Source organism: Mycteria americana, chromosome 1, assembly GCF_035582795.1.
Source record: "Mycteria americana isolate JAX WOST 10 ecotype Jacksonville Zoo and Gardens chromosome 1, USCA_MyAme_1.0, whole genome shotgun sequence".
Classification (NCBI taxonomy): domain Eukaryota; kingdom Metazoa; phylum Chordata; class Aves; order Ciconiiformes; family Ciconiidae; genus Mycteria; species Mycteria americana.
Window position 1 is genome coordinate 166,707,857 of NC_134365.1, and position 21,948 is coordinate 166,729,804.

Genomic DNA, 21,948 nt, shown 5'->3' on the forward strand with positions numbered 1-21,948 from the left:
GGAACAAAACACAAGGCTAGGAAAAAAAAATGTAGATGAGCACTTTTTTGTTTTATGCATTGCATTTGTTCAGCTGATTCTTCATATCAGTACATATATACATTTTCTGTTGATAATAGTGTATTTAACAAAGTAATCACAAAGTGATGTAGAATAACTATCCGGTCATTGCTTTAAAAGATTTGCAATCTTTCATTCACTTCCTTTAACCTTTCTGTTCCTGAGAGCCACAGGTAGTTCTCAATTATAAAGATACCACAATGTAGTAATCAGTCCAGTGGATTACTGGCTTTAAGAGAGGCCACAAAAGTATACACATGCCTTGTTTACTAGAACAACTCACAAAGCGAACAAAAGAGAAATCTTGTTTTTTATTCCTGGACAATAATCAAATTTAGTGGAAATATTGTACTGAATGAAATAGAATTTGGATTGGATTTTAAACCAGCCCTGCAATTCTCATCCTTAATAGTTTTGGTAAAGTGTCTTTCTACTACAGGTACCTTAGAAAATTAATTTAAAACTAATTTCTACGGAATCGCGTCATTATAGAAGCAACTACATTTTCTTAAGTTTACTCTTTCTTCACACAGATAAATGCTCTATACGAGCTGCTAAATGAGAAAATGCATGGTCTAAATTCTGAGTATTAACTTTTGAAACATCTATAGTATTTAACACAAAGATAGTCTAATAAATTAAAAATCCAGTATTAGTAGTGGGCCAACAAGTTGTGAAGTCTTATAATTCAGTATTAATCACTAGCCTACATTACATATTATAAATTAATTCACACTTAGTCAGGGTAAGCTATAGAACTCCATAAATTATAACCAGACAGGTTAAAATCCATCCTTAAACTATGGACATAGCACTTAGCAAGAATGCCTTTCACAGTCCAGAGGGGATCCAAAACTGATGAGTCTGGACTACCCTAAGTATCAGCCCATAGTATAAGTATACAGGAATCCAGATAACTAAATCCAAGCAAAAGCTGAAAAATTTAATAGTATTATGAATTTATTCTGATTTGAAAAATCCTGTGGGAAAGTATTAGCCTGTTGCCAGTTGCCGTTAATGTTCAGTGATCTCCTATGTTTTCCTCCTGTTTATGGGCAGCGCAAATACACCAGAAGCATCAAACTCTCTCTATTAAGGATTTATAGTCCAATCAAGTGTATCTTGCATACATTGTCCTACTGGAGTCAAGGGGAATGTCTCAGGTACAGTTTGCAGCCTAGCATACAAAAAGCATTCAAAAATTATGGAAAAGAATAATTATGGAAAAGAAATTAATCCAGCTAGTGTTACATACATAATACCTTTGTTTAAAATATATCAAATAGGGAAATACATATAGGTGGGAAATTCAGTGTAATTATCCCTAACTACGAAGTAGTACACAGTGCCAGATATACTGCAAAATCCCCTAATCATTTATCATATCAGAAAAATGAGCTGGAAGAATAAAGTCTTCAAGACATATAAATGAATTATAAGGAATGAACTCATTAGGGCATTGCCTGTGAAGGTTATATGGGAGAGAGATCAAAAGGCTAAGTGCCAGCAGAAGATACTTGAGACTCACTAAAACTGCTCCTCATTAACACATATTTCAAATTAATCCATTTCATAGATTATAGATTCACTGCTGAAGTCAGTAAGAAAACAGGTAGAACAGATTAAACCTGTAGCCCAAACAACTTTGTATTGCCAAATGTTAGTGATACACCTCAGGCTTTACAGCCATAATTACTCATAACAGACTTCAGAATTTGTCGGGTCTTGTTTGGTCTTGAATTTATTTTAGCTCTATTTGAAAAACAAAATTTAAGAAACTTGAATTAGAATCAGTTGACCATTGCCTAAGTTGTTCTGTGTTCAATGGCAAATTACTCAGATACTCAAATGTCAGGAGTTTCTTGCATATGCTGTGATTTTGAGTTTGGTTTAGTTATATTGTAATTTTTTTTTAGCTGTGGGGTTTGGGGCTGGTTTTTTTAGCTTTGTGCAATTGCATAACTCTCAGCCCTTAAAATATTACACGGAGGACTAAAAAAAAATGAAGGAATCATAGTGTAATTAAGCCCAAAGACCCAGAGCGTAGGTAAGAGCATGCCCCATTAGCAAATACAGGATTGAAACAAATAAAAGTAACCTGGAGAGGGCCCAAGACCATCATGGAAGAAACTTCCACCAGCAGCATCACACTCCTCCCAGGGCAGAGCTCAGGGCTGATGATTCATCTGAGCAACGCGCAGGAGGCGTGAGCATAGCACCAGAGAAAAGCATAGACACTAGGAAGTTGGTGTATGACAGTTTTAGTTGGAATATTAATAGGAATCAGCAATCATAGATAATTTGGGCTATAAGCATTAGTGTCACTGCAATTACACTAAAAAGAACTGTTACACTTTGAAAGGCTGTTAAAACATTAATCAGAAAAACAGAAAATTCTCTCAGATCCATATGTAAGATGTGCTCTCCTTTTTGCCCATAATGAAATTGTGTGGATTCATAAGAAACTCATTCCCAATTTAACCAGTGTTTCTTTTAAAAAATCATTTAAATTGTATTTGAAAATTTAATATGCTGAAGAATCTAGAAAAACATGTCCCAAAGCCAGGTGAGATGAATTTCACTCACGATTGTGCTTCATCTTTTCGCTAGTCTGAATTGATAATTGTACTTCTCATTCTTATTTTATAATCTACTTAATATTATCACTCAGTGTTAATCTTTTCTTAATAATCCTGATACTGACTATTTTGCCATGTAGAATTTGCTTTCTGAATCAACAAATCCAGTTGTTTTTTTCTTTTCCTTCTCCATCTTCCTCCTTCTACGTTCAAGAACAGATCCAGCACTGCAACAGGACTCATGTTCAGCTGATCTGACACTATGATCTCCAAGTCTTGTATTTTTTTTTTATAAAATGTTGGAATAAAGTTATCTTTTTTCCAGTTCTCTAGAGCTTCATTAATTTTTTATAACTTAATGAAAATCATCACCAATGGTTCAGAAAATTCTTTTTGAACTTTTCAGTGTGTTGTGGTTTAGCCCCAGCCGGCAACTAAGCACCACGCAGCCGCTCGCTCACTCCCCCTCGGTGGGACGGGGGAGAGAATCGGAAGAGCAAAAGTAAGAAAACTTGAGGGTTGAGATAAAGACAGTTTAATAGGGAAAGCAAAAGCCGCGCACGCAAGCAAAGCAAAACAATGAACTCATTCACTACTTCCCATGGGCAGGCAGGTGTTCAGCCATCTCCAGGAAAGCAGGGCTCCATCACGCGTACGGTTACTTGGGAAGACAAACGCCATCACTCCAAATGTCCCCCCTTCCTTCTTCTTCCCCAGCTTTATATACTGAGCATGACGTCATGTGGTATGGAATAGCCCTTTGGCCAGTTTGGATCAACTATCCTGGCTGTGTCCCCTCCCAGCTTCTGCACCTGGTAGAGCATGGGAAGCTGAAAAGTCCTTGACTAGTACAGCAACAACTAAAACATCTCTGTATTATCAACAGTGTCTTCAGCACAAATCCAAAACATAGCCCCATACCAGCCACTACGAAGAAAATTAACTCTGTCTCAGCTGAAACCAGGACACAGTGAAACTTGCTACTGTTGATTTTAAAATATCTAGCCTTAGAATCTGCTATTTAACATACTCCTAAGTTGTAACTGGAAAGTAAAGTATTTAATCATACCTTGATAGATGGTATTTTAATATTGAATGACTGTCATATGAATGAATGAGTAATAATCACATGAATGAATATCACATGGTTATTATTTTATCTAGTTATAATCACTGATTCCACTTTACTCTCAAAACTGTTCTTTTTTTTTCGGTCTGTTGTTACCCTTTTAACAGTGATGATTATGGGAACATTCATCTTGCCATTTTGGAAGCAACAAGAGCAGATTGTTTTGTATGGTGCCAGGAGAAGAAATAACTAGCAATAAATAGAGCTCTACCAAAACCTTGTTTTCCTCTTGGGTTCTGTTTACCTTCTCTCTGATTTTGCATTATTCTGTGTACTTCACAGGCAATGCTTTCTCATTGGAGGAAAATATTTCTAAATTCTGAATATATTGCTTACTACCTTGGAATGAAATATGCTCAGACTTGCAAGCAGAACACTCCAGGGGATCAGAGCTTTAAAACTGGTATCATATAATGAAGTTGTTGAAAATCATTTGACATAAAATGTTGTGCATGGTTTGCAAAAGGACATTAAATTGATAATGATTTATGATATGCATTTTTACATATTTGCCATAATATATAAGGAAGGTAAGTCATCTCAGATGTATGAAAAGGGTATTTTTTGAAAAGGGAAATTTGGAATTTATAGCAGGATGATGTTGAGATAGGAGGGTCAGAAAAATAATTTATTAGAAGGGTAAAATTCACCTCACATAACTTCAAACATATATATGTGAGCTAGTCACCTGAAACTCCCTAAAAGTCAGGTGAGAGAAGCAAGCACTTCTAAGGCATGATTCATCTGTCTGACTTTAGATGGCTACTTTTGGTTGAGATGAACTGCTCTCTGGAAGTGCTTGTTCCTCTCCCTTGACTATAAAGGGATGTTAGAACAAATCACTCGAATATAAAGGTCTACATTTAGTCAGGGTGAATCCCTAAGATTTTTGTAAGGAACTGGTGTTAAGAGAAAGTGTCATCAAACATAATACTATACTGCAACTTGTACGAATAAAGAGCTGAGATGATCACGCTTCTATAAAGTGGTCTTAATGGTAGATAAATGACAAACATCTAATACATTTATGCAAATCCTCTTTCCTTCTGCACAGCTGGAAATGTGTTTTTCTTAGAATGAAATAAAAGTATATACTTGGTTTCCAGAGGGTTGCCTGAGCATCATGACTTTACATGCTAGCTTTATAAAAAATAATTATCAGGGAATCCCAGAGGAGTGTGACTGAAGAGGAAGAACCACCTCAGGAAGATTTCCATAAAGCTGTGATGATGACTGACAACAGATGAAGCTTTTGCCTTTATATTTGAAAGTTTAGAACCTTTTTTTTTTTTTCCACTTATCCCAGTTTTATGCTGGCAATACTCACTCAACTTCATTGAGCTGGTTTTTAATTTATACAGGTTAAAGTGAAATGATAATCAGATTCTAGCAGATGTAACACTACAGATCAACATTTCTTGCACATCAAACAAGTAAATATATCCATTTTTGTATCACTGAATATTTAATCTGACAGCTTTCTTCTAAGTGTTGGTTGAGGTTTGGTGAATTCCTGCATCTGATAGTCTGAGAAATTCCACACTAAGAATCGTCACACCAGTCAGTCAAAGAAATTTGAGGAGTTTGTTTACTTAACATATGACTACATGTCATGGGTTTCAAAGAGCCTCCAAAGAGTTTGGTAAGGGATTAGATGCATTTACTATCTTTCACTTCACTTTGCTTCACTTCATTTCATTTCTATTGAGAAAAAAGACAGGAAAAAAAATGTCCTTTAAGGCTGCACTTCTTAAATAAACATCCATGTTTTCCATGGAAGATTCAGGAACAATGAAGTTTATGACTGGATCTGTATTACGCTGGAATTAGTTCTGTGTTTCTCTATAACTATTGGATTTCAAGAAGAAAAACTGTATGACCATCTGCATAGCTCTGGTGTATTAGTGATTAGTGATCTAATCACTATTAGTGATTAGTGACCTGTGCAAAATTCTGCTTAAAGTAGGTGATGCAAAAGCATTTTGGTTTATGCCATATATTTCAGTACCTACTTTGCAGAAAGCAGTAAAAAGGAATGAATTTGAAGTATGCACTTTTACATTTCAAAGAGGTTAGTAACTGTACCATTTCTACCTTGACAAGACAGAAACTTTCAGGAGGTGGATAATCACGCAGACAAATAAGCTCTTTCCCAGTTACAAGAGGAAAATAGCACCTGTCAACAACATAAAAATCCAGTTCTCTAAACTGGTTAGGAAAAGACATACAGTTTTAGTATATAAACTTATCAAATTTAAGTGAAATTCAGAAGATATGTCAACAGTAAGGAAGTCTCAGGAAAGAGAAATTGTTTCTAGAAGGACTTTTTTATGACAGTTGTACAGAATATTCTGTGTAGCTGCTTTTGATGATAACATCTTAGGATCAAATATTGATATGGATTGGAATAGTCCACTCTATTTTGACTCACTCTTTCTTACCCAGTATGACTCCTGATTTTAATACAGGAGTATTAATAAATACAGGAGGATTTATACACCAACTCATAACCCGTTCTTTAGAAACTAAACTAAACAATACATTTTAAATGATCCATTGTTGTTAGTAGCTTTGGCACTTGCCTTTAGCTCTACTTCCAATTCATACACACTTTTGAATGCAGACACAGCTGAAGGACAAAAACAGATTAATCCCCTTTGCTTGCATTCTGCTTGCTCCCCACTAACTCTCTTACAGGTTTTTGTGCAGTTATTCAAGCCTGCAACAGAAGCTCTTGAGGTGAAAATTCTGGATATGCTCCATGATGTTCAAGCTGTTATAACAGAATGGTTTTTACTATGAAAAAGGCAAAAACCCATTACACACTGTTTATTGTAAGGCTCCCATGTACTCAGGTAAGGCTGTTGACTATACCCCCACTGAGCATATCTGTAGAAAAAACCCAAACAAACAAAAAAACAAAAAAAAAACACAAAAAAAACGCCTAACAATCAAACAAGCAAAAAACAAAAGTCCCACCTGGCAGAGGGATGTTTCTCCCTATACTTTCTGGGGGAGCTACTGCACTTGTAGCTTGTATCAGGTAGAACGGCCCTGGCCAAGGGGAAATCCCATCTGATTTTTCAGTCCAGCTCTCTGGCCTCATGGCACCAATGAACAAGAAGTCAAAACCTGGATTTCTTCATATAGTCTGGATTTCTTTATAAAGTCTATGTATGTTGTCAAGACACAGTCTACCCTATGAAAATTTTTGAAACCCGAACAGGATTTCATAGCAATCCATTTTTTTCATGAGATAATCTCACCTATTATTTTCTGATTTTGTTTGGCAAGATGCTTTTTAATGACTATTAATGTTTAATTAGAGCTCACTCAATGGACCAAAGAACAATAGATGTTAGATTTAAATGTAAATCAATTATGTATACTGTAGTATGAATAATTACGTAAATATGAGTTCATGAAATTATTCCCTAAGCTTTATATCTTAATGCTCTTTAACCCTCATCAGATTCTTTCCAAATATATACAAAAGATAATTTCCCTTTTTAAATGCTACATTTTTTTACTTTCAGAGAGAACATGAGTATAACCAGTATGTTACCTACTTCTATAGCTATACAGCTTTACTGGGGGTGCTAATAGTCTTTCACCCTACCACTATTTGTAGATACTCTGCTAAGCCCTTTTTTGTGACTCCTGCTGCAGCACTGCCAACTCACATATTCTCAAGGCATGTAATGCTTTCCAGGAAGGAGCTGGAGATGATAGCTGCTGGAAATGTGTCTCTTCCAAACTATAACCCCACTGTGATTTTCACTCCATCATGTGATCTGCCCCATCATGCAATGTGACAAAGGCTACCCACCTCTTGCATCACTCAAAACTGGATGGTTACGTCCCCATTCCCTTTACAGCTGTGTATCCTAGTTTCTGTAGACTGGAATATCTCTCACTAAATAGTGAAACCACACAGAAACACAGGGCTCGGAGGAACTTGAGATGTCCTCTAATGCATCCTTTGACCCCAGGGCAGGTTCAACATGATTTATGATCTCCTATTTTAACATATTTACCTAACCTATTCTTAAAAAATGCATAGTAATAGAGAGGCCGCAGCCTCCAAGAAAATCTTTCCAGTGCTTCACCATACTCTCATTTGTTCTCACCAATGAGAACAAGTTATTTGTTTCTTCCTCCTTTTAGGTATTTCAGATTAGATCCTCCCCACCTGATTGTAGACATCTCCAAAGGCCAAATGCATCTCCAAAGTAGATGAGTGTACATCTCAGCTAATCAGTAGAGAGGATGACGGCATGATTCATCTGACCTAGTTTAAGTGTCCACATGGAAATAAGATGAATCACGCTGCTTTTCTCCTCTCTTTATACAGAGAAAGAGGGTGATTAGTTCGGAGAAGCTAGGTGATGAATCTTACTCCTGAAAACTGTTACAAATTTCTTTTCTCTTTTTTTTAATTAAAATGAACAGACCCACTTCTTTCAGTCATAAAGGGGGTCCATTCTGCCTCTGTGTAGTTGAACTTAATCCTAAAGACTTCCAAAGGGAAGTCTAAATTGCCCAAACTATGTGCTTAAGTGGACAAGCTATATGTTTAGGAGTTCCAAATTCATACATAGCTCTGCCTGACTAGGTACTTTCTTCAACTCATCTTATTCCTTCCTAAATGCAGAATCTGCATATGTCCTCATTGAATAGCATCCCGCTATTTTGAATTCTAGCTCTACTTTCCAGCCTGCGCATGAGCTCTTATTGCCCTCCCTCACTTGTTGAGAGCACACTGATTATTCCACCATTCAACACAGTAGTGAAAATAGTGGCCGTACTTGCCCAAGAACCACAACTGAAGTGCCTTTCTATTCTGACTGTGAACACTTGCTAACCAATCAAATGTAGGTTTCCAAAAAGTTTTGCATCTGTTTAGTGGTAATTTAATCAAGATATTTCCCTGCTTACTTATGAGAATGGCATGTTGAACAGCATAAAAAGACTTAGGAAAGACAAGTGACTTAACAAGAGAAGACTCTGTGCTTCTCACATACCCACATTTTGGTTCCATTTCCATATAGGGAAATTAGATTAGCTTGACCCAACTTGTCCCCAGTAAATATAGTTTCATTGTTACTTATCAACTTGATATGTTCTTGTGTTTGGCTTCTAAATATTTCAGCTTTTTATTCCTAATAACTGAAATGAAGCTAAGCAGTCTAAAATACTCTAGCTTCCCCCTTTTCTGTTTAACAAAAAAAAAAATCCAACCTTTTCAGTCTTTTCTACCTCTACACATCCAAAGACAACTACTGGTGCACTTCAGAATGTGTATATTGACAAAAGAAACCAATCAGTGAAAACACTGTGGGAAACAATTCTGAAGGGAAGATCCTTTACACCTTACCAACACTGCTCCATAGCTGTGCAAAGAGATCCTTTATCTGTTAACAGTCTGATCAGCGTTGGTGATAGCTGGGCTTGAGCAGAATTAACTATTTCCAGTGGAACCTGGTAGGACATGTGAGAACATTTGGCCCTTTTCTACATTTTTTAATGACTCTGCATGAGAATCTGATTTATATTATTATACTTCTAGAGTAACATATACTGTGATGTCAGCTATTAATACACATTTTACCTCTGCAATACAAAGTATAAGGCTCATTAGGGATCCTTCCAATTTATACTATTCAGTTCATATATAATCTTGCACATATGCATGCCAATACTGATGAAAAGAGTGATGTTTACTAAACGATGCATTGAAAGATCACATCAATTTATCACACCTATCACACAAGTATACACAGTCGTTATTCACCTCAGCTACCACCTCAGCTAAATACCATATTCTCTTTTTTTCAACAGTAGAAAGTTGTGGGGATGTTTAAGGCATGATTCATCTGACCTATATTAGATGTTTATGGGAAGATGAATCATGCCAAAATATTTATGGGAAGATGAATCATGCCAAAAAAGTGCCTCTCTCACTTAATTTTCTATTGAGGGAACTGATAGTGACAAGCTCAACAATCTGGTCTATTACACCAAACATCATTAGTTTTGCTATTTCACCTTATCTAAGCTTCACCTTATCTAAGCTTCACCTGAAGCTTATCTTAGTTACAAATTTACGAATAACTTCTGTATTATTGACATATTTACTTATAACTTCTTATATAACTTATAACTTCTTGTAAAACTTAACTTCTGTTATTACTTAGAACTTCTGTATTATTGACCTGTAACAGCTGTATCTGAATTTCCACTGTAGAAAATTAGATCAAATTCTGTCTCCTCCAGAGATTTGTTTGTCCAGAGACTATTTTCTTGCAACTAGATCTGTTTTTAAAATGATATATTCATCTAACTCCAACTGCATGAACACAATCTATAACACAGAACAAATTCAGAAGATGAACAATATACCTCAGCAAGCTGGAAGTGAGGTTACATTTCTTTTTGATGTCTGCAGTTAGTTTAATGTTGACCTAATAGTCACACAAGATAAATGTGTTTTCACATTTCTATATGCATATATTTTACATATGCATATTTAACATACACAAGCTTGCATACCTCATACGTTATTCCTTCACTAAAAGAGGCAATTTTGAAAAATATGCATTAAATTATCAACTAAAGTTCTTTTATCTTTTAATTTTTTTCTCTGTTAAACTATTTTGATTCTGTGTTAATAACCAAAACACATAAGATGAAAAAGAGAGTAAGACATAATGAAGGCTATTTTTTGCTTATGTAGACAGATGAATTCCAGTGCCTTTTGAATATTACTGACTCAACCAAAAGATAATCTCGTATTTTCAACCACTCTTCATACGTAAAATCTGTCTTGAAAATGTAGCCTTGATTTTTAAAATCTGTCTTCTATGCATTCTCACCTCTGAACTTGACTATCTTCTAGAACACCACCACAAAAGACACATGCAATACATAATATAAATGTCAATACCTGCGTGCTATAACATCAAGAAACAATTAAGCTGGAATCCCAAAAGGATCATGCACTGGCAGCATTTGCAAACGATACATGCGGAATCTCTTTGCTTGAAAAAACTTCATTTTCTAAGGCACCGAAGAAAGGCAACATATTTGTAATGTTAAATTAGACTGCACTACCAGCATTTAACACACTCCTAAAGCTATCCCACCAATAATGGATAACAAGCCCACTGAAGAGAAAAAGTCTAGGGAAAGAATTTGACCTTTGGACCCATAACTAATAGCTTACCCCCAGGTTTGTTTCAGATCACTCCTCCTAGTTCTTTCCAGGATAACCTGTGTGGTTCTATAGACAGGTCTACTACAGGGACCACTCCGAAAAACCAGTATGGATGAAACTGTGTAAGCTCTGGCATTCTCCACACTCTTCCAATATTGCTCAGAAAGCTTCCCATTCCCTATATCCTCCTGATATCCCTGGGCATACAGCATAGTACCTTGGGTTCACTTTGGTGGGTGTGGTGCATCCTTCATATTACTGCAGACTGAAAAAATGCATTAAAAAAAAAAGGCCATGTAATATCAAGAGTGCACACACAGCCAAGTGGTACATGAAAAGGATGTGGTCATTCTGCTCTAGAAAGAGCTAGCCCTAAGTGGTGTTCACACGAGCCACACTGTATTATTTGGCCTGCGGTCTGATAATGCCTCTCTAGACCTGTGTAGATAGCTATGCTGATATAGCTAGCACCCAGTTCTGGGCAACCTTCCTTCTGTAACCTGGAAGACAGTTCTGTAATGCTCTGTCCCTCCTGTGCGCCTTTCGTCTCACTTCCGAATTTTGTACTTGGTTCCAGAACCGCTGAGGGGGCTCCCTCACCCTCTACTTACAGAGCTCAAAGAGATAAAAGAGGTACAGGAGTGAAAAGCAATAAAAGTTGTGTGCCATCTACTAAAGATTGAAAGTGGCAGCCCTATTCTCCACTCAATTTAGCAGATGCCTTTTATTCCCTTGCCAAATCCAGTTTCACAAGAAGATCACATATTACAACTATTTCCTGAACTGGCCACTTGCCTAGCAGTGATAAAATGGACATGACCACAATTCTTCTCCAGACTGCAATCCACGGAGAATGGGGTGGGGGAAGGAACACCAAGAACACTGGTCTGCTGTGACCACCCAAGGAAAAGAAAACTTCCATTTCAGTTCCAATAGTATGTTTCTCTTATAGGAAAGTCATGTAAATTAGTCCTACTTTAATCCTAAGGGATGAGCGATAATTGCAGCTCTTGAAAACAGACTGTTACTCTGAACACAGGATATTTAAAAGATGTAAAAGCTTTCTCCATGACCATGAACATCATCTGTCTAGAAAACAACAAAATACTCCCTTCTCAGATCCCATGCATGCAGGAACGATATTTCCAAATTAGCAAATAACATACCATGAAAACAAGAAGAAGGTGAACAGCCAGGGAGCTTCTCAGTCTCCTGAGACTCCTAGAAGTGCCCTGCTATTTCTTCTGTGACCAGAAGTTCCTGTCGGAAGTTTGTGCATATTAAATATTACAGGAATGTTCTGTTGTGAGAACTAATTTCATCTTGCTCTTTCTTAAGACTCCTGTGTATTGTTATCAGTGGTTTAAGAAGACTCCTCAAACCAGCGTGACTGCTGGTGAAGGATGCTCTCCATGACGATGGGAAATTGCCCTCAGAAAGCTGTCATTTGACTTGAAGCAAATGGCATGGAAGGGATCCCTTTCTCCTCTAGCTGGCAGATAACACAAATTAATATACCTTAATATACCTTAATGCTGTTCTATAAGACGTGACTAGTCACATGCTAGGAGGCTCAAGAACAGAGCACGTGTGCAAGGAATAGCACTGAAGTGTGCTTCTGAAGCTGCAATGAGCATTACTTAACTGAAGCTGAGTATCAGAACATTCTTTAAACAACTATTTCTTAGATTCTCTGACTTATTCCTATCATGAGGATTTTTTTCAAATTTTTTTTTTTCACTTGACATCTTTCTGCATGGTCTGGTTCAGCTGCATAAATTAACTGTCTTTCTCTATGGCATGAGCAATAATCATTGGTCATTTAGGAACCATGGAAGAAAGCAGCATTGTAAGAACTATTATGGATCAACTGGAAAAATGGGGCTTAGGAAACTTTCATCTACATGAGAAAAGATGACACCCATAACTATTTTTTGTGGAAAAATGCACCATAACATAAACCATTCCACTGAGCAGACACAGGTCTGTGAACACTCATATTACAGTCATATGTCTTTATAGACGGCACACACAAAAAAGGACTCAGAGGAATAATGAAAAAAGACCAAAAAAATGTATACAAAACAAAAATTGTATTTTTTTTCTTTTATCTTTTCTTTCAAGTAGAATGTTGCCTGCTTCTTGGGCTTTACTGGTTTTAGCTTTTCTAAATCTACAATAAATAATAACACAATTTAAAAATTCCAAAGTTCTGGCTTTATTCTGTCTTTTAACTGTTGATGCAGTACATCGTTAATAACTTGCTGCTACAATCCCACCAAATCTATAGCCTTCAATAATAAATAAGCAAATAAATAAATATTGTTTTTAAATTTCTCCTGGATGGCTTAGTTTATATAGGCATGTAAGACAACGATGCAATTGTATTTTTCCTTAATGATGTTCTGAGATGTGGGGGAAATAAAGTGGATAATATTTTCTCCTTTTTATATGTTTAAGAATGATAATTTGTAGTATCATAATAATGAGACAATTCCTGCCAAAGTGTCATCTTTCCAAAGTATAAAGCAGGATTCATTTCACCTTACTTTAGCCATCTAAAAGTCAAATACTTCACCTACCCCAGGATAGGCTATTTGGATAATCAGTGGGTTCAGATAGGCACCTCCTCTATTTTATCCCTGAGGCAAATCTAAGATTACTGATTAATTAAAAACATGCTTTAACTGTGCAAGCCATAGTTCCCACTCAGACAACTCTGAAGGGCAATTTGTCCCGATTATGGCAGCCATCCACCTTAGGATGGGATGAATTGCACTCTGGGGTTCCTTTTCTTTCTTCATGAACTATGCTGAGCCTAAATGAGGCAATAGATTAGATACCCTTTTAGCTACTTTATAGGTGACTAAAATTAGAAAAGATTAATCCCATTCATAGGGTCTGCAAATTCAATCAGATGTAGTGCTAGGTGAATTTAGTACTGAGTTTACCTGCCTCACAGGTCTTCAATTGCCACAAAGATATTTTCTTTGAATTAATGTATGGAAAAAACAAAAAAGGAAAAATATTTTACTATAAGATTCTCTGCTGTTTGGGAACCTTTGGGTGTTCAATTAATTTTGCAGGGGCCTTCAAGTGCAAATGACTAACACAATTATGAAATGTAAATTTGCCTCCCACATGATTATATGCTAACTCCTGATGAAGCCTAAAAGGTCTAATCCATTACATAAATTAATTACTTTCAGCACAGATTCCCCAAAACTCAGGAATCATAAGGGAAAAAAAACCCTGGTAAAATCTGCTCCTGCTGGCTGTGCTGATTTTGTCTGGCATTAATGAGATATGCTACCACTGATGATTCGCCCAATCAAACCCTGAAACGCTGGATAGCATTGGAGAAAGGGCAGAGGAAGCTCTTACTGATATCCTATTAAATGTATCCGACTAAGTCAGTGATATACTATTAAACATATCCTAGCAGGTTTAATGTTTTGTAATTATTTAGTATATATCTACCAGTAATATATTTACTTTGAAGTTTAATAAATGTGTGTTGCTTGATATACAGATCAGTTATCACCCATTTAAGAATTTAACAATACCTATTTTCAGTTCCCAAGGTAAGGATGCAGCATGCTATTATTTCAATAAATTTTTCCTAAAGAATACTCTACCATATTGACATGATTTTTTCTGATTCATCCCATAGAATAGATGGAAAAGAAATATTGCAGTGAAAAAAGTCTGTACTGTGCTGACTTTATTTAAGCTACCTTTTCCAGCAAACAATTATTTCCATAGCAGTCCATTTTGAAATGACTTTCTGAACTACATCTTTACTTCTAAAAAATCCACCTACAATTAAGTATTCTGAGAATCTTTATCTCCACGCGCATGAAGACTCCAGAATTATTTTTTCCTGGGTCTGGCTGCATGACCAGCTCATTCCCTGAATCTGTGCTGGGATAAAATCCAGGTATGCAGCAATTCCCTGTCCCAGAAAATAAAGTTCATTTCCCTAACAAGGTCCATGATCAAAACATTCAGGGGAGCAAGACCTGAAGGTAGGGAGCCATTGATTATTAAATAATAACACTTATGCTTCAAGAATGCTTGTATACTAATTTGAGCCAGCTATACAGACAGATTTCTAAGCAGCATCCTAGCATACTGAAGGTGAAAGAAAGCTTTTTTGTAAACCATTGCTATCTGGTATTTCTAAGTTAGCAAGAATCCGAAGAAGACTGTAAGTTTTACTAACACTTTAGCCAGCAAAGGATTTTACTTTCAGTGGAAGATGGAAAAACCAGCTTGCCTAATTCTTCAAAGTATTTCCTTTTCTGATCATCATTTCTATCTTGCTTGAGGGACATTATTTATTATTTAAAAGCTAATATCCCAAAGATATTCTGACAGTTAGTTATGTGCATCAGTGGAAAATAAGACACAACCTAATGTATTGTTAATGTGTAAATGTAGCCAAGGTTGTGGCATCCATCTATCTCGCACAGTGGCCTCCTGTATGGCATGGGGCAGAATAAATAGCCTGGTTCCACTAATGCTCCACAGATAATGGTTTTCAGACCAGAAGAAAAATTACCCAGTAACAGTTTCTAAGTTCCTCTGAGAAAAACAACGCAAGCCACTGCTGGGTTGGATCATCTACTTCTGCTTTATCACACAATCGTTTGTTGATCTTTGATCTCAAAGGCCAGAGGGGAGAATGAGCTTGGAAATCTCATACTGTTCATAGTGATAAGGAAGTCATTGTTTATTGATGTTACTGGCCCTTGATCTTTTTTTTTTGTGCTGTACTGTGGTCTGATCCTTGACTGTGAAACACACAGGAAATTCATTCGTGTTGTGTGTTAGTGGAACTCAGTGATTACTTCTTCCCAGGAATGAAAAACTGAGCATGGGATGCTAGCCAGAGAGATCCTGGATCAAATGCTGACAAGAAAAACTACTGCATTTTCAAATAATGTGTTAAGTATGCTTATCTGAAGGAAATCAATTATTTGGATTAATAGTGAGAATAGTGTTGTTCTTTTATTTAGCAGGCAGGAAATAAATCTATTTTGGAGAATGGAGTTTGAAAAGTTTTCAAAGCTGCTTGAGTTTCAGCCTGCATTTTCATGCTGAGCAAGTCAAAAATAGCGAAATAAATGTTTCTAATTCCTTCAGGTAGAAAGCAAGTGTAGCTGGATCTCCTATGTTCCGTTCAGTGTTACAGATCACTACACAAAATAAGACTCGGTTCCGCGGGAGCCTCCAAGAAAAGCCAGGGCTGCTACAGTATTTCATAGTGAGCCTAATCCTGCACACTCTGTGAGAACCAGGATCCAAGGGGTTTTGGCATGGGGACCTCTGATTTTTGTATGCCACTACAGTTAGGTTAAAAGCTTTTAAAACATTAGAAATTGAAGTGTTTCTACATATTTATGGAAGTACACTCTTTGAGCACCTTTGGAAATTTAGAGACTGCAGCACCTACAGAATTAGGTACCAGCTAAATGGCAGGTTTTCCCATTACAGTTCTGAATGTAGACAAATTTTCTCCAGCTTCTCATATTCACTATCAAAGATAAGTTTGTGAATGAGTCACCCAAAAACATTCCTGTTCAATACAACTTGACTTCTTCCTGGCATCACATGCAAATCAGTTATCAGCTGTACACATTAAGCCTATTCACGCACTTGTATCAAGAATGTCTGCCAGTTTACAGGCTGATATGGAATATAAGCTTCAAGCAGCCTCTCACACATCACACTGAAATTTGTGGGTCAGATCTTAATATGGGAAAGATGCCTGAACCCACGGAGGTTGGTATTTAACTGCCATGTTTGGTGTTTAATTGCTTCTCTGGACTTAACTTCTTGATCCAATGTTTTAAAAACTATTTACAGACTTAGAAACTTTACTATCACTGAATGTCAAGTACTAAAATCTGAGCAAAAATTCCAGTTTTCTTACGGTGCAGTAATAAACAATACGGTACACAAATCACTTGTCAGTCATAGTTACAGCATAGTGAGTGATTAAACAGCACTTTGAACTGTGTACTTCATTGACTGAACAGGTTAGACTGCTTATGCTATTAAAAGCATAAGCTATTAAAAGCATAAGCAGTTGGACTCTGTGATCTTAAAGGTCTTTTCCAACCTATACGATTCTGTGATTCTGTGAAAAGCTATCCAATCTAAGACTGGATCTATTAGATCCTTATCTGTGTTAACAGCAAGTAATAGTACTTTGTAAAAAAACACCAACAAAACAAGGAGGCTTCTGGATCATGCAAAACTGGCTTCGTTTTCAAGTAAAATTTTACTACATGTTTCATTTGTGTTTCAGTAACAGAAATACTAGCAGACTCTCCCTACATAAAACTAGTAGGTACTCTTAATCATACATGCTGTTATGATAGGGTATTGTACAGAATCTGTTTCATAGCACTGCAATATAGTTATAGTGGGAAGCTGTCTTCTGAGATAAAAGACTGAAATCTATGATATATTATTTAGGATTGAGAATTGAGGATATGGAAATAGAAGTAAAATAGTTAGTATTTCCCATAATAATGCAAGGGAGTTTGGATCACTGAAAAGTATTGGGAATCCGGAAGCTTCAAGTTCCAGGAACCCCAAACTGAGCAGAGGTTAACTAGCTGTGAAGCCTTGGGGAAGTCCTGTAATTCCCTCTATTTCTATTCCTTTGCAATGTTAGGATAATATACTTACTTGCATGAGAAGGAGGCTGTGAGGATTATTTATTATTTGATCAGCATGTTTCATACATTAAGTGCCATAAATATTCTAGCTACTCTTATGACTATTGAAAGCCATGAAATTTGTCTGAAACATCATTAATACTACAACTTTGTTTTCGTATTAAAAAAATAGATAAAAGTATATGACTTGTCGTATGTCACTATTGTTTTCTATTACTGACTGATTATTCTGTTATCTGTTATCTTCTATAACAATGAGGAAAGGAAGGTGGGGGGCTCTTGCACTAGTGCCAAACCACAAAGACTGAACAGATAACTGTAATTCTTACAAGCAGCTAAGAAATATTGCCCGAAACATAAAAACAGAGATAATTCTGATCTCTAACTAACTAAATATTTTTGGGGAAAGGAATATAGTGCAATGCAGACTATCCAACAATTTCTTCGGATGGACTGATTATAATTTGTTACACAAAACAGAAAGCAAGAAGACCTAGACCTTACGAAAGAAGACAAAAGGTAAGAGATTTAGGCGAGTGTCCATGGAATCATAGCATTTTCATCTCTTAGGATGGGAAGTAGGAAGAACAGTAAAATAAATACAAAAGACATTAAAAAAAAGACTTCAGGAAACTCAGAAATGACAACTAAGATCCCCTGGGAAAAAATTCAGTGAAGAACTTCCTTAAAGAAATTCTATTTAAAATATGATTGTAAATTATCTAGCACAGAAGAAAGATGGAAACTGTGCGAGACCAACTTTGTAAAATCACAAAGTCATTACTTCAGACACAAGAAGAATACGTACAGAAAATGAGTACTATTCAAATCACTAAGGCGAGAAATGAAGAACAAAATAATAACAGAACCACATGGAAAGACACACTAAGAAAAGCGAAGGCACAAAATGTGAAACAACTAGCAAGGAACATGCAAGATACACAAAGAAAAAGATCAATTAAGTACATTAGTTGCAAGAGGAAGACAAAGGAAAAAGCTGGTCCACTACTCAACAGGGAAAAAAGCTATCAAGTCATGGCACTAACAAAAACCTAAATGTTTAATGCATTTACTGCTTCAGTCTTCACTAAAAAGATTAGATGCAATCAGGCAGATAATGTAATTAACACAAGCAACAAAGCATTTAAGATAGAAAAAAGGAAACAAGTTAGAGAATATAAACATGTTAGTTGGCTTTAAATTATCCAGACATGATGAAATTGAGGGAGTATAGAGAATTTGCTGAAGCAATTTCAGAAGCACTTTAAAAACTCATGGATGATGAATAGGACTCTGGCAGACTGGAAAAAAAAATCAAACAAGTTACCTATCTATCCTTAAAAAAGGGAAAGCAAAAAAAGCTGGAAAACTATATATCAGTCAGACTACTTTCCATTTCTAGAAAAATATTGGAATATATTAGCAAACAAAAAGACTGCAAGCCTCAGCAAAAAGGATGATGACTAAGAGCCAAAACAATTTTTCAAAAACAATTTCTGTAAGTGGGGTGGGGGGGTGTAGGTGTGGGGGGGTGTGCTAAGAGAGAGAATAAAACAAGATTTTACTTGTTTAGTAGGCAAAAAAAACTTTAGTGATGCTTCTGATACTAACATAATGTTCTCATAAGCTGACTAAAAATGGTCTAAATTAAGTTACTCTTATACGGAAAAACAGTTGGAAAACTATATTCAGAGACATGTCAACAGTTCCCTGTTAAACAAGAATATACTGATTTGAGATTCCTGGGGATCTACTGTTGGCCTAATCAATGTTTTCCTTAATGAGCAGTATGATAAAATGAAAGTTTTAAGAAATGTGAAATTATGAAATCTGAAGCTGTTGCCAAGCTGGAGATAGCTGTAAGCACTCTTGCTGACAGAACTAAAATTCAAAATGACCACTGCGTATTGGATACATGTTCTGTAAAAACAGGATGAATTTCCACAAAGAGAAGTGAAAAATACCACACTCGGGCAGAAGTAGTCAATGGCACAAATCCAGGCTCTAGAATAACTGCCTGCAGGAAAGCAAACACCTGAAGGCTTTAGTGGATATCAAGTTGAACATAAGTCTTCTATGCCATGTGGGAAAGGAAAAGACTATGCTATTGGTGTATGAAAAAGAGAACATAGCCTATAAAATATGTAAATAATCCTTCTGCTGTAGCTGGCTTTAAGACACCTTTTGCTGGAATATTATATTTGATTTTGGTAGCAGAATTACAAAAGTATGTGGATTGTCTAGAAGGAATAGGGGGCACAAAACCAAAAATCATCAAGAGATGATGATTTAAACATGACTGGTAATGAAAAATATAAGTAATGTAAGTTGAATCCAGCCTAAAACTGAGGAAAGACATGATAAAAGGTAACTGCAGAGAGGAACAGAATAAGCTATTCTTCATGTCCATTGTGGGAAGTACAAGTAATAATAAGCTTTAACTGTGGAAAGGGAGATTAATTTAGACATAAAGAGAAGCTTACTAGACGTGATAGCTATGGTCTGGAACAGATTGCCTTATGAAGGTGCAGAGTATCCATCAGTGAGATTTTAAAAAACAAGCTAGACAAAAGCTGTCTAGTTTTGCCTGTTGTTTTTTGTCACCTACAAAATTTTGAGAGATTCTATCTTGAAAACATAATGCTGCCTTTGTTTCCCAGACTTTACACTTTTCTGACTTCTTGAGCTAGTTGGGGTGCTCAGTACCTCGTGACAAACCAGGAGAGAAGTCTGGTGATCCACAAGACCATGTAGAGGTGGGAAGGAAACGCTAGGAGGAAATGCTGACTGTCGGTCGCAAAGTCAAGGGAGATGAGAAGCTGAGGTTGGCAGGTGGGATAGCACATGGCCCAGCAAATATAGAACCAAGAGTCTACCTGAGCTCAGCAGTCTGATAGCCAGGACGTCTGACAATGAACTGTTCAGCACAGATAATCACAGGATAGCGAGGAGCTTGGAAGACAGGTCAATACTAAACAGGGAGCAAATTAGTCACAAAACCCAAAAGTCAAAGTCCCTAGAGACTGCAGTAGGGTTGTAGGAAATGAGACCAGAAACAGGTTAACTCAAGAAGGATACTTGCTGGGTTTTATGTAAAACAGGTTAACTCAAGAAGGATACTTGCTGGGTTTTATGTAAAAAGTTTTTCTTCAATCAATATGTGCCTGTGGAATGTGTGATCTGCCACTGGATCAGCATTTTCCAGCGAAACTGCTCCCCCTATCAAAACACCGAAAAGCCGTTTTCTGTAATGGAACGAGATCTCAACAAGTTGCAAGGGACCTTTGTTGCTTCTGCTGATGAAGTCTTAAGAAGTGTTACAAATTAAAAAAAAAAAAAAGGATGAAACACTTCTCTGTCTGAAAGATACCAGTTCACAGGCTCTTGTTAAAAGACTTGTGATTCTTGTTCAAAGACTTGTGTTAGGTGGCAATGAAGTTTTTATTATTTTCAGGTACAACAAGAGTCTCAGTTAAGTGAATGCGCCTAACATTTGAGTAAAGAAATGGGAAAGAATTTTTGACTGTTAACGTTTGATGTTCCTCTGTCTTATTAATGTAACTTATCATGTGAAGATAATCATGGGGCTGATTGGACCATGGGTCACCCAGATGTTTTGCTGTCTCTCCCTAATGGTTCTGTATTCCTTACTTGCCCCAAAATTTCAGCTGGAAGAACCAAATCTAGGGATGATTTTCACAACGGCTGCACCAACGGAGGAGTATAGCAGCTGTCAGAGGCACATGGGGGCACAGACATGGATGCTGGCACCACAAGGGACAGGAGGAGCTGAGCAGCCCTGCTGATGGTCTGGGGTGAGCAATCAGCACAGGCAGGGCATGGATTTGGAGGAGTGGGGAAGCCCTGTGATGTATTAGAGGGCTCACAAGAAAGTGGGATAAGGTCTCAGGACAGAACATACTAGGGGACTTGGTGTCGATAAGATTTGGGAGACTTTAGGTAGAGCCGGAGTCTCAGGATGGAATCTGGGGTGGTCTGCGAGAGAGGGGATTAAGAAGAGTTGTGGGGCTTTGGTTAAGAGAAACCTAGGCTTTAGAGCTAGCAGGACAGGGAGACCTACAGGAGATTTAGTGAACCTCTGAACCTCTGCATTGAAAAGTCTTCAAGGCTCTAGAGCAGCTGTGGTGATAATTCAATTCCGGGCAGAATTATGATTTGGCATGTGAAAGGCTCTGGTTCAGGAGAATAATGAGTTCTAAAAACTTCCTCCTCCCTCTAACGATCTATAACCAGGACCTTGGTGTGAAAAGG

General features: G+C 36.9%; 1 protein-coding gene across 1 annotated transcript in view; it reads right to left on the reverse strand.

Annotated features, from left to right (window-relative positions):
* Positions 1 to 21,948, reverse strand: part of GPC5 (glypican 5) — a 777,907-nt gene that overhangs the window by 641,303 nt on the left and 114,656 nt on the right. The gene's annotated exons all lie outside the window — the stretch shown is intronic.